This window comes from Papio anubis, chromosome 7, assembly GCF_008728515.1.
Source record: "Papio anubis isolate 15944 chromosome 7, Panubis1.0, whole genome shotgun sequence".
Lineage (NCBI taxonomy): Eukaryota > Metazoa > Chordata > Mammalia > Primates > Cercopithecidae > Papio > Papio anubis.
The window spans coordinates 152,723,113-152,737,155 of NC_044982.1; the positions used below are offsets into that span (position 1 = coordinate 152,723,113).

The 14,043-nt window shown below is 44.0% G+C and overlaps 1 protein-coding gene across 2 annotated transcripts in view; it reads left to right on the forward strand.

The window, feature by feature from the left end:
• Positions 1-414: 414 nt before the first annotated feature.
• KATNBL1 (katanin regulatory subunit B1 like 1) overlaps positions 415-14,043 on the forward strand; it is a 67,404-nt gene continuing 53,775 nt past the window's right edge. Inside the window, exon 1 of one of the 2 annotated variants that reach the window (XM_021940395.2) lies at positions 415-564. The gene's annotated coding sequence lies outside the window, so the exon portion shown is untranslated. The remainder of the gene's footprint in view (positions 565-14,043) is intronic. The other variant, XM_003900723.3, reaches the window with a different exon arrangement.

Sequence of the window (14,043 nt, forward strand, 5' to 3'; positions counted from 1 at the left end):
GCTGGTCTTGAATTCCTGGGCTCAAGCAAACCTCCTGCTTCGGCCTCCCAAAGTGCTGGGATTACAAGTGTAAGCCACTGTGCCAGACCCTTAGTGTATTTAAACAGGTGTGAATGAATAAATCTCTCCCGGAACCATAACTTTATAGGAAATTGTTTGCACCTCCTGGTACACCACTAAGGCACGGAGGTTGTCCCTAGCGCAGGGTCGTTCATTGGTTGACCTTTACCCACCCTCAGTTCCTATCGCAGTATTACTTCTCGCGCCATAGCAAGCCTACTGTGCGTAGCTCTCGCCACCAGGGGGCACTGTGGCCACACGTCCTTTTCCCCTCCGGTGCTTCGCGACCCCCAGAGGGGCGGAGCCAACGTTGGGCGGAGCCAACGTTGGGCGGAGCCCGCGAGACGCCCACAACGCCAGCTATCCCGGCGGGCCGCGCGCGCGGCCGCGTTTGAATGGCCCTGACTGGGACTCGGCCCAGAAGCCGAAGGACGCTCTAGGCTGCCGGGCGCGGATCGTCAGCGCCGAGCCTGGGCTGAGGCGCCGCGGTACCATGAGGCGCCGGTAAGTGACTGCCGAGCTGGTGCGAGCCTCACGCCCGCAGCTGCCCTGCCCTGGCAGCGCTTCTCCAGCCGGGCTTGGCCGCGCCCTGGGCCCACCTGCAGGCCCCGCGGCGGCCTCGGTTCGGCCGGGCTCGCGGCAGCGCTGCGGGGTCGCGGGCCGGGGTGGCAAGGGCGGGGCTGAGCCCCTCAGCTGGCCGCGGCGGGGAGGGTCAGGCGGCGGGCGCTGGGGGGCTCCAGGGGCCTGGGCCGGGAGAGGCGTGGACGGAACTGTTGTCACTTATTTATCTTCGGGTGGAGTCGACAGCTGCACCCGGGGAAGGGGAAGGACAGAACGAGTGTGGGGCGAGCTGTTTTGAGGACAGGTTTTCCGCAGAGCGCCTAGGCCCGGCCCAGGCATTTCCTTATTTTCCGACGGGTCCTCGGATTCCTGACAGATGAGCTTTTGTTTCGCAGGACAAAAACTTGACGTTATGCATAAGAATTGTCGGTTGCAACTTTAAAAACCTTATTGTATTTTCTGAAAAGTTGGTCTGTAACAGTATCTAGGCTTTTACTACGCTCTTAAATTGCTTAAGTATGGAGATAACAAAGAGGTTTTTTTTGTGGCTTTTAAAGCTCCTTGAAAACAGAGGTACCTATGTCAGTTTCTTTGCTGATTAAAAAAAAATTGTAAGAGAAATTAGTTCTGTAATAATCATCAGTTCAGCACTCGCGAGAATTATTAGAAACTAGTCCACCTAATAGCTTAAATCTGCTGGTTTTTTGGAGTTTCTTTGGATAGCCAGCTTCAGACTTGAATTGAAACATCATCCATTGAGGCTTTTACTTGGCCAATAACTAATATTAGCCAATAATAATATTAGCCAGTGTGATGATAAGGATGGACAATATTTATTTTGTGCTTTCTATGCCCTAGGCGTATTAAGAGCTTTGCTTTGGGACAGATACTGTTATCCCCATTTTGACAGTGAAGAAACTAAGGCACAGGGAATTTTAGTATTGTAACTTGTACCGTGCAGGGTTACATAGCTAATATAATTAACACCCAAGCAGGCTGACTCCACGCTTTTAACTCTGCTGCTCTACTACCGCCTTTGTCTGTGGCTCTTTTTAGTTTACAAAGCCCTTTCATTTCATTTATTTCAACTTCAGAGACCTGAGTGTGCTTTTGTGTACACATACATTCATTCATACACCATTCATTCAAGTTTTCTGCTCTTGATGATTATACTTAAGGTTTGTGTCTGAACAAAAAATCCATTGACTCTTTTAAGATAAATGGAGTTCATAAGTTTTATGTGTGTGTTATAATTTATATTTTGAATTCCTTTATGTCCTTTCCTGAAAGTTTTGAAAGTGTTAGTCTTAGCAACTTATGTATTACTGTAAAATAAAAAATTATATGTTAAATGTTTTCACCCCTAAAACTTATTGAGTGGTTATTCTGTGCTTGAAATGGTTATACTTAAACTAATACCTCCTTGACAAGGAATAAAGTTCAAAAGCAAAATCACTTAGTAAGAAATCAGCAGTTTACACTTATTTATAGCAGAGCTTTTAAATGTTGTTCGTCAGTCACAAAGCTTTTGATTGCCTATATGCCCAACAGGGTGGTAGACCCAATTGGCTATACAAAAGGAATGTGCCGCAAGAATGACACTATGGACTTTGGGGACTTGGTAGAGAGTGGGAGGGAGATGAGGGATAAAAGACTACACATTCGGTACAGTGTTCACTGCTCGGGTAATGGGCGCACCAGAATCTCAGAAATCACCACTGAAGAACTGATCCATGTAACCAAACACCACCTGTTCCCCAAAAACCTATTGAAATAAAAAATAATAAAACTTAATAAAATAAGAAATGTGCCAGGGCAACCAACCTTAGGGAGATTAATCTAGTTTGGGTTATGAGATTAAAAACAAAAAATATGTATGACACTCTTCATTAGTACAGTGGATGAATGCAGAACTGAACTGGGTAAAGCTTCTGCAAAGAACCAACAATTGGAGGATTTATGTAGGGCACTGAATAGAAGGGTGGATGATGGGACTAGGCAAGGTTGGTAATCCTGGCACTTTGGGAGGCCAAGACAAGAGGATCCCTGGAAGCCAGGAGTTCGAGAGCAACCTAGGCAACATAGCGAGACCACATCTCTACAAAGAATATAAATTTTTTTTTTTTTTTTTTTTTGAGACGGAGTCTTGCTCTGTAGCCAGGGCTGGAGTGCAGTGGCCGAATCTCAGCTCACTGCAAGCTCCGCCTCCCGGGTTTACGCCATTCTCCTGCCTCAGCCTCCGGAGTAGCTGGGACTACAGGCGCCGCCACCTCGCCCGGCTAGTTTTTTGTATTTTTAGTAGAGACGGGGTTTCACCATGTTAGCCAGGATGGTCTCAATCTCCTGACCTCGTGATCTGCCCGTCTCAGCCTCCCAAAGTGCTGGGATTACAGGCTTAAGCCACCGCGCCCGGCCGAGAATATAAAATATTTTGCCAGGCATGGAGGCACGTGCCTGTAGTCCCAGCTACTTGGGAGGCTGGGGTGGGAGGATCGCGTAAGCCCATGAGGTCAAGGCCACAGTGAGCCGAGATTGTGCCACTGCACTTCAATGCAGCAACAGACCAAGACCCTGTCTGTAAATATACAGTAAATAAGGGTGGATGGGCCGGGCACGGTGGCTTACCCCTGTAATCCCAGCACTTTGGGAGGCCGAGGCGGGCAGATCACTTGAGGTCAGGAGTTCAAGACCAGCCTGGCCAACATGGCAAAACCTCATCTCTACTAAAAATAAAAAATTAGCTGGACGTGGTGGCACACACTTGTAATCCCGTTACTCAGGTGGCTGAGGCATGAGAATCGCTTGAAACTGGGAGGCAGAGTTTGCAGTGAGCCAAGATTGTGCCACTGCACTCCAGCCTGGGTGACAGAGCGAGACTCCGTCTCAAAAAAAAAAAGGGGGGGTGGATGGGGAATTTTAGTGAGGAAACACTATATTCAAAGACTTGCCAATGAAAATGATTTTTCTGGTTTTTGTTTTGTTTTGTTTTGACGCAGAGTCTCGCTCTGTTGTCCAGGCTGGAGTGCAGTGGAGTGATCTCAGCTCACTGCAACCTCTGCCTCCCAGGTTCAGGCGATTCTCCTGCCTCAGCCTCCCCAGTAGCTGGGACTACAGGTGTGTACCACCACGCCCAGCTAATTTTTGTATTTTTAGTAGAGGCGGGGTTTGGCCATGTTGGCCAGGCTGGTCTCGAACTCCTGACCTCAGGTGATCTGCCCACCTCAGCCTCCCAAAGTGCTGGGATTACAGGCATTAGCCACCGTGCCCAGCCTGTTAATATTTTAATGTGATTATTTCTTTCGTGTCTTTTTTTATGCTGATAACTATTTTTCTTTTTATAAAACTGGAATTTTGCCTTTTTCTGTGAAATTTTTTTTGACTCAGCACATCATGTATATGTTCCATTCTTTTTTTTTTTTTTTTTTTTTTGATGGAGTCTCGGTCTTTTGCCAGGCTGGAGTGCAGTGGTAGGATCTCAGCTCACTGCAAGTTCTGCCTCCCGGGTTCAAGCAATTCTCCCGCCTCAGCCTCCCAAGTAGCTGGGACTACAGGCGCGTGCCACCATGCCCAGCTAATTTTTGTATTTTTAGTACAGATGGGGTTTCACCATGTTGGGCAGGATGGTCTCAATCTCTTGACCTTGTGATCTGCCTGCCTTGGCCTCCCAAAGTGCTGGGATTACAGGTGTGAGGCACCACGCCGGCCAAAAACTTTTTTTTTTTTTTTTTTTTTTAATTTGCTCTCTTTCCACAGATTCTGAGAAAAATGCTCTTTTTAATGGTCATAGTATTTTTTGTGTGTGTTCTTTTGAAACTGGGAATTTTGCTTTGTATTCCAAAGAGACATTTTGAAGGGAGAAATATTGGAACATAGTTGATTATAGAAAAAAATGGAGGTAAAAGTCTATGGCATCTCCAAGGTTTTTTATCTGGGAGGCTAAAGAATGGTGGAACCACTGAATTAAGTTGGGATTCTCATCATTTTCTTAACATGTTAACTGCCATTCACAGAGACCCATAATGAGATTTTAATGAAGATTTTAATGACGACTCTTGATGTCTATCGTTTACATTCTTCCTAAAACTCCTAAAATTAATTTTCCTTGATTTTATTCTTTCTTATTTTATTTTATTTCTTTTTTGAGACAGGGTCTTGCGCTGTTGCCTAGGCTGGAGTGTAGTGGTGTGATCTTGGCTCACTGCAAGCCTTCACTTCCCAGGTTCAAGCAGTTCTCCTGCCTCAGCCTCCCAAGTAGCTGGGATTACAGGAGCACACCACCACGCCTGGCTAATTTTTATATTTTTAGTAGAGACGGGGTTTCACCATGTTAGCCAGGCTGGTCTTGAACTCCTGACCTCAGGTGATCCTTCCACCTCGGCCTCCCAAAGTCCTGGGATTACAGGCGTGAGTCATCACACCTGGCCTCAATTCTTTCTTAGCAAGCCTTGCCCTTTCCCTTTTTTTGGAAAGATTTTTCAAAATATTTTTTTCTATTAGAATACTAAATAAGCTTAAATTTGGTCATGAGTCTTCACTTTGAGAGATTAGACTAGTTTTGATTTGTTGAAATGTATAGATTGCTACCTTTTTTTGTTGTTGTTTGGTTTTTTTGAGATGGAGTTTTGCTCTTGTTGCACAGGCTGGAGTGCAATGGCATGATCTTGGTCCACTGCAACCTCCACCTCCCACATTCAAGCGATTCTCCTGCCTCAGCCTCCCGAGTAGCGGGGTTTACAGGCATGTGCCATCACACCCAGCTAATTTTGTATTTTCAGTAGAGATGGGTTTCACCATGTTGGTCAGGTTGGTCTCGAACTCCTGACCTCAGGTAATCTGCTCACCTCGGCCTTCCAAAGTGCTGGGATTACAGGCATGAGCCACCGCTCCTGGCTCCAGATTGCTACAGTTTTACAAGCAAGAGGTGAGTAGAACTCCTTTATCAAGGGAGTAGGAATTATCTTTAAAAATTCTTGTCCAGGTCAGGCACAGTGGCTCACACCTGTAATCCCAGCACTTTGGGAGGCCAATGGTAAGAGGAAAGCTTGAGGCCAGAAGTTTGAGACCAGCCTGGGCAACATAGCAAGACGCCATCTCTACAAAAAATTTTAAAATTAGGGCCGGTGGGTCATGTCTGTAATCCTAGCACTTTGGGAGGCCAAGGTGGGCAGATCACGAGGTCAGGCGATCGAGACCATCCTGGCTAAATTGATGAAACCGCGTCTCTACTTAAAATAAAAAAAATTAGCTGGACATGGTGGCACATGCCTGTAGTCCCAGCTACTGGGGAGGCTGATGCGGGAGAATCACTTGAACCGGGGAGGCGGAGGTTGCAGTGAGCAGAGATCGCACCACTGCCCTCCAACCTGGACGACAGAGCGAAATCTGTCTGAAAAATAAAATAAAATTAGGCAAGTGTAGTGGCATGTGCCTGTAGTCCCAGCTCCTTGGGAGGCTGAGGTGGGAGGATTCCTTGAGTCCAGAAGTTGGAGGCTGCAGTTAGCCATGATCATGTCACTGCACTCCAACCTGGGTGACAAAGCAAGACCCTGTCTCAGGAAAGAAAAAAAAAAAAAGTATTGTAACAAGATGCATCATAACATTATACCTGTCAATGTTATATTGATGTTTTATCAGTCATTATACTTGTTGATCTATGTTAGTTAATTTGGTGCTTTCTGGAAAATGTATTTAGGAATATAATGTTTTTTAATTAAACACTTTAAACCTAATACAAATGGTACTTTTACAAGGAGCATAGCATCCACTTTTTAAATTGGAAGGGTGTAATTTGACTTTTCTTTTTTTTTTTTTTGGAGACGCAGTCTTGCTCTTGTCTCCCAGGCTGGAGTACAGTGGCAAGATCTCGACTCACTGCAACCTCCACCTCCTGGGTTCATGCTATTCTCCTGCCTCAGTCTCCTGAGTAGCCGGGATTACAGGCGCCCACCACCACGCCTGGGTAATTTTTGTATTTTTAGTTGAAACGGGGTTTCACCATGTCAGCCAGGCTGGTCTTGAACTACTGACCCAGGTGATCCGCCCACCTTGGCCTCCCAAAGTGCTGGGATTACAGGCGTGAGCCACCGTGCCTGGTGTAATTTGACTTTTCTTTGCCAGGTTCAAATGTTGTATTTACTCTTTCTTGCTCACCTAAGTATTTTTTTCACTACCAGCTTAATATCCCTTAACTTTGGAGACTTCTGCATTGTATTTACCATTCTTGTTCTTGCGGCATCATGAGGGTAGAAATGAGAGAAAAGGTATTCTGAAAGGACTCCCTTTTTGGCTTCCTGTAACCACGTCTCTTTCCTTCAGTTTTATATACTGTCTGAAATTCTTTTTGCCTTGAGCAAGTCACCCAGAAGCCTACCACCTATGCATGAGTCATGAGGTGCTCATTCTAGCATCTCCTCTGCTCACTAGCACACTCTTAAGATGCCCAGCTTGGTGTTACCGTGGGAAAGGCACTATTCCTGTAAGTCACAATGCTAAGCCTGTTAGTAACTAAGTGTTCTTGGGCAAGTCATTTAATATCATCTGAAATTATCTCCAAGGTCCTTTACAACTCTGAGAATCTGTAAAATAGTTACTTTTGGAGGGAGTTCTTTGGGGAGGAGGGAGACCTGTGGGGAAGAAGCCTCTGGATAGTCTTTGACATCTTACTGTGATTCATCATAGATTGTTTCTTCTAAAGGCATTTTTAAAAGCTATTTATATGGTAGGGTTGAGGAAGAAATCTTAGGATGGAATTTAAAAGCCGATAGAATATAAGCTTCAGTACAGCAGGGATTTTTGTTTTGTCCATTGATGTTTCCCTAGTGCGTAGAACAGTAATTAGTCTGTAACATGTACTTAATATTCGTTGAACGAGTAAAGAAATGAAGGAATGGGTTGCTGGGGAAAGACGAAGTTTGTTGGAGTACTGCACAGATGCTCCGAGTATCTTGAAGGAATTAAAAATACAAACCAATCAGAGTACAACCCGTAATTCCTACAATATGAAAATACCTCCCAGCAATAGCAAAGCGTCTGTTGTTCACTTAATTGCCTTTCAGAACTATTAAGCGATTACTGCCCTGGCTGCCCCTCTTACTCACAGAGTAAGATTTTGACCATCACCACATACTTAAGTGCCAGCTTGACATTTCAGTATGCATTTTACTCTTACTTTCAAAAACCTATGTCCTAGCCATTCCCTGTGCCACTTAATATAATCAATAACAGTACATTTACTGTTGTAGCAAAAATGAATTATGTATATTGATTAAAATTTGGCCTTTCATCCATGGAGGATTCATGGCACAGCAGTTAAAAACTGGCAGTCTTCAGGCGCGGTGGCTCACGCCTGTAATCCCAGCACTTTGGGAGGCTGAGGTGGGCGGATCACAAGGTGGAGAGAACGAGACCATCCTGGCCAACATGGTGAAACCCCGTCTCTACTAAAATACAAAAAATTAGTTGGGTGTGGTGGTGGGCACCTGTAGCCCCAGCTACTCAGGAGGCTGAGGCAGGGGAATCACTTGAACCCGGGAGGCGGAGCTTGCAGTGAACCGAGATTGTGCCACTGCACTCCAGCATGGCAACAGAGCGAGACTCCGTCGTAAAAAAAAGAAAAAAAAAACAAAACTGTCCCTCTTCACCTTCCTGTTCCACAACTGCCATATAAATAATCGTCAAGAATAGTTTTTTCACATGTAATTCATATACAGAATTTCTCCGTAAGTCTATTTTGTCTACAAGATAAAGTCCAAATTCCTGACCTAGCATTCAGCAACTTCTGCCTTTTAGCCAACCTGCCTTTCTATTCTTTTCCCTTAGAGTGGCCTGGACTCAATAATTACTTAATTATTGAATAGTTGGTATAGAAAATAAGGAAACAAAAAGCAGTTATTCTTGCCTACAAAATATGTTCCCAGTTGAAGAAAGTCTGGCAGATGGTTTTTCAAGAAGCCTGTATGGGTGGCATTCATCGTTTGAGTGAATTATTCATTTAGTGAAAAATAGCATTAGAAACAAGAATTCCTTAAAACTCCATGTAAACAGTTTTTTCGATCCTTGTCAGCAGACCTGTTGGAAACTCGGTAATACAGTCTACCCTCAGCATCCATGGGTTATCTGTGTGGAAGCCATGAATACGGAAGGCTGACTAGGGGACATGATTATCCACGAATTTTGGTATCTGAGGTGGTCCTGGAGCCAGTCGTACTCAGCTACTGAGGGACAACTGTAATCAGAAGGGAATTAAATATGTGTATCTAGTGACATCAGTTTACATTGCAAGTAACCACTTAGTGGGACTGACTGAATCATTCTGTGACCCACCGCATTGCTTGAACACTTCATCAGTCTGGATGGACTAGGTGATTTTGCAGTAACAAACAGCACCCAAATCTCAGTGGCTTATTTCAGAGGTTTATTTTTCCTCAGTTCATGTTACATATGAACTGTCTGGGCCAGTGCTCCTAGTTTTCCTTGCTTAGCAATGTGGACAGGGGAGCCTTAACTTTCTGGCCTGTTGTTGGTTACCTGTTGATGGTTAGAGGTAAGGTAATGGGAGTGAATCACACACACTGGCTCTTTTTTTAAAAAATTAAGTTTTGGGGTACATGTGCAGAATGCGCATGTTTATTACATAGGTATACACGTGCCATGGTGGTTTGCTGTACCCATTAACCCGTCATCTACATTAGGTGTTTCTCATAATGCTGTCCCTCCCCTAGCCCCCCACCCGCCAGCAGGGCCCAGTGTGTGATGTTCCCCTCCCTGTGTCCATGTGTTCTCAATGTTCAACTCCCACTTATGGGTGAGAACATGCAGTGTTTGGTTTTCTGTCCTTGAGTTAGTTGCAGTGAGCTGAGATGTGCCACTGCACTCCATCCTGGAGACAAGAGCAAGACTCCATCTCAAAAAAAGAAAAAGTAGATACCAGAATAGGTGTATCTATTCTAGGTACAATGAACATAGTTCGTGCTCTCATGGAGCTAGCAGTCTATTGAGAGGTCGTAGGCAATAAGTGCATAAACTGATTTCCAGATGGTGATAAATGTGGTGGGGGAAAAATACAGGGTACTGCTATAGAGAATGATTGTAAGTGAGGGTGGGGTTATTCTTGATTGGGTGGTGAGTGCTTGGGAGGAATATTTTAAGCAGAAAGAATGGCTCAGCCACAAAATGAAAATAAGTTTGAAAAGTTGAAGGACAGAAGGCCAGTGTGGCTGGAGCATTTAGGAAACTATTATAGTCTAAAGGAGTTGGTGGTTTGGTCTAGAATGGTGGTAATGGAAATGGAAAAAATGGACAGCTTAGGAATATATTATAAAGGCAAAGTCAACAAATTGGATGTAGGTAATTAAGGAAAAAGGAAATCAAGGATGAATCGTTTATTTCAAGCTTGAGAAATTGGGAGGAGGATGGTTCTGTTTACTGAGTTAGGGACTGTTGGAAGGAGCAGATTTGAGCGGGGGGACATTAAGAGTTCTATTTTTAATATGTTAAGTTCAAGAATAGATGACTGTTGGATATCCATGTGGAGTTGAGTAGTAGGCAGTTGGAAATTTGAATCCAGAGTTTATGTGAAACAATATGATGAGAGATTTTATTTTATTTATTTACTTTTATTTATTTATTTATTTATTTTGAGACAGAGTCTTGCTCTGTTGCCCGGGCTGGAGTATAATGGCACAGTCTTAGCTTACTGCAACTTCCGCCTCCCGGGCTCAAGCGATTCTCCTGCCTCAACCTCCCCAGTGGCTGGGATTACAGGTGCCTGCCACCACACCCAGCTAATTTTTGTATTTTTAGTAGAGATGGGGTTTCACCATGTTGGCCAGGCTGGTCTCGAACTCCTGACCTCAGGCGATCCACCCACCTAGGCCTCCTAAAGTGCTGAGATTACAGGCCTGAGCCACCGCACCTGGCCGATATTTTATTTTTCAATGAAAGTTAATATGTTAATTTTTGTTATAGTTAAGTCTTGGACTTAGGAGTCATATTTTCTTGAGCCTGCGTATGATTCTTCTGTTGGAGAAGAAGGTGTTCGCTAAGAGAAGAGGCATTTTCAAACCTTAATACACGTTCTGATTTCAGCCCAGGAGATATGGTGGTGCCCAACCACTGTAACTGCTGGAATGTGATATAATCCTCACAAGTTTTGGAACAAGAAAGGTTTAAGAACCGTTGTTATAAAAGGATTTTGAATGTCTCTAGCATCATTTTTGTTGATTTTTTTTAATTCTTAAAGGATGATCTACCCTTTTTTCCAAGGCTTAGGATATACTTAACCCTGCTGACTTCTTGTACTGTAGAAATTAGGCACAAGTGTCATAGGGTGGTGACATTAGTCCAAATAATGAAGATAGAGTTTTTGAATTAATTTATATTAGCTCGTCGTTTTGAGAGTTGAATACTATTTTACTGGTATATCTGCTCATATGCAGAGAGTCTTACCAGTTTTGAAAGTATCAGAAATACCTTTAGTAGGCAAACAAGGGTCAAAACTGATCCTTAAAGTGACAGTGTTTTATGTATGTATGCATTCATCTCATGTGGGTGATTGGTTCCAGGACCTCCCAATGATATCGCAATCCTAGGCTGCCCAAATCCCTGATATAAAGTGGTGTAGTATTTCCACATAACCTTTGCACATCCTCCCATATACCTTAAATAATTTCTAAATTATTTGTAATATCTAGTACAATGTAAATGCTATGTAAATAGTTGTTGTATTATTGGGGGAATAGTGACAAGAAAAATAAGTCTACATATTCAGTAGAGATGTATTTTTTAACTAAACAGTTCTGATTGGGAATTGGTTGAATCCACAGATGCTGAACCCACAGATACAGAGGGCCAATTATATATATTTTTCCATTTTTGAGTCCAAGAAGACAGGTAAAACAGAATCGAGTATTTTTTACTCCCTGTTGAATATTTCCAGAAAATACTGAGTTATTCTAACAGGGAAAGTAAATTGGAATTTGGCGAATTCACCAAAACATGCTAGAATAATCATAATCATCTACTTCTAGGTGTAAGAAGCCCTAAGTCTTCCCAAAGATTCAGGTATTTATATAGCCATTTAAGAAAATATTTATATAATACTACTAATACATTATAATTAAGTTAAAACATACTTGCACATTATACAAACTTCAAAAGGCCCAAAAGGGAAAAGTCTTCTTCCTTTACCCCCCAGCCACACATATCCTCTCACTAGAAGTGACCTTTGTACCCAGTTTCTCTTGTATCCTTCAAAAGATATTTAGTGAATATACAAGTAGTCCCTCACAGACACACACTTTTTAACCTAAGTGGTAACATAGTGTTTTGCTACCTTACTTTTTTCTCCCTACTTTCCAGTATAAGGCATAGTTACGTTTTTAAAAAAACCTGTAGGTCCGCAACTATGGATGGTGATAAACATCTACCTAGTTCTCTAACTTTATTTTCCCACTATTAGTCGAAGTTCCCTAATGTAGTAAACTCAGTAGACTTGATTAAAACTGAGGAAGAGGGCCGGGCGCGGTGGCTCAAGCCTGTAATCCCAGCACTTTGGGAGGCCGAGGCTGGCAGATCACGAGGTCAGGAGATTGAGACCATTCTGGCCAACATGGTGAAACCCTGTCTTTACTTAAATATAAAAAGTTAGCCAGGCGTGGTGGTGCGCACCCGTAATCCCAGCTACTTGGGAGGCTGAGGCAGGGGAATCGCTTGAACCTGGGAGGCGGAGGTTGAAGTGAGCTGAGATTGCGCCACTGCCCTCCAGCTTGGCGACAGAGCAAGAGTCCGTCTCAAAAAAATATATATATCTGAGGAAGAGGTAGTAGGAAAGCTAATTCCCACTTGGCATCTGTTTTGTAATTTTTATTTCAGGGTATCTCACTCATAAGAAAGTTGGAATTCAGTTTGATCTAAATTGATTGAAATGATACAGTATTGTACCCACTTAATCTCCAGACCTATCTTTATTTTCATGCTTGATCTGCTTCCCCAAGTTTGACGTTTCTCAAATCAGCTTTCAGTGGGAAACTGAATTAAGAGAAGGTGGGCCGGGCCTGGTGGCTTACACCTGTAATCCCAGCACTTTGGGAGGCCAAGGCAGGTGGATCAAGAGTTCAGACGTTCGAGACCAGCCTGGCCAATATGGTGAAACCCCATCTCTACTAAAAATACACACACACACACAAATTAGCCAGGCGTGGTGGGACGCACCTGTAATCCCAGCTACTCAGGAGGCTGAGGCAGAAGAATAGCTTGAACCCGAGAGGCAGAGATTGGAGTGAGTCGAGATGGTGCCACTGCACTCCAGCCTGGGAGAAAGAGGAAGACTCCGTCTCAAAAAAATAAAAAGAGAGAGAAAGTGGTGTGATCAATCATTCAGGAAATAGTAAACCGTTGAGATAACAACTTTGAGTTGTTCCAAGTATGTGAGACGTGAAGCCAGCTGGGCTTCTGGGTCGTGTGGGGACTTGGAGAACTTTTCTGTCTAGCTAGAGGATTGTAAATACACCAATCAGCGCTCTGTGTCTAGCTAGAGGATTGTAAATGCACCAATCAAGATTCTGTAAAAATGGATCAATCAGCACTCTGTAAAGTGAACCAATCAGCACTTTGTAAAATGGACCAATCAGCAGGACACGGGCGGGGTCAAATAAGGGAATAAAAACTGGCCACTGAGCCCCAGTTGCAACCCACTCCGGTCCTCTTCCACGCCGTGGAAGCTGTGTTCTTTCCCTCTTCACAATAAATCTTGCTGCTGCTCACTGTTTGGGTCCGCACCACCGTTAAGAGCTGTAATACTTGTCATGAAGGTCCTCCAGCTTCATTTTTGAAGTCAGCGAGACCACGAACCCACCGGAAGGAAGAAACTCTGGACACACCCAAAGGAACAAACTCTGGACCATGAACCCACCTGAGGGAAGAAACTCTGCACAAACCATTTTTAAGAGCTGTAACACCGTGAAGGTCCATGGCTTCATTCTTGTTGTCAGCGAGACCAAGAACCCATGGGAAGGAGCCAACTCTGGACACATATGGAATCAGGATGAGGGGACTTAGTTTTATGATTTGAATATTTAATAGTGTCAGGCTCTGTTAATTTGGTAAATCTATATTCTGTTTTTTTTTTTTGAAATGGGAGTCTTGCCCTGTCACCTAGGCTGGAGTGCAGTGGTGCATTCTAGGCTCACTGCAACCTCCACCTCCCGGGTTCGAGGGATTCTCCTGCCTTAGCCTCCAGAGTAGCTGGGACTCCAGGCTCATGCTACCACACCAGGCTAATTTTTGTATTTTTAGTAGAAACGGGATTTTACCATGTTGGCCCGACTGGTGTCAAACCCCTGACTTCGTAATCCGCCCACCTCGGCCTCCTAAAATGCTGAGAATACAGGCTTGAGCCACTGCGCCTGGCCAGTAAATCTATTT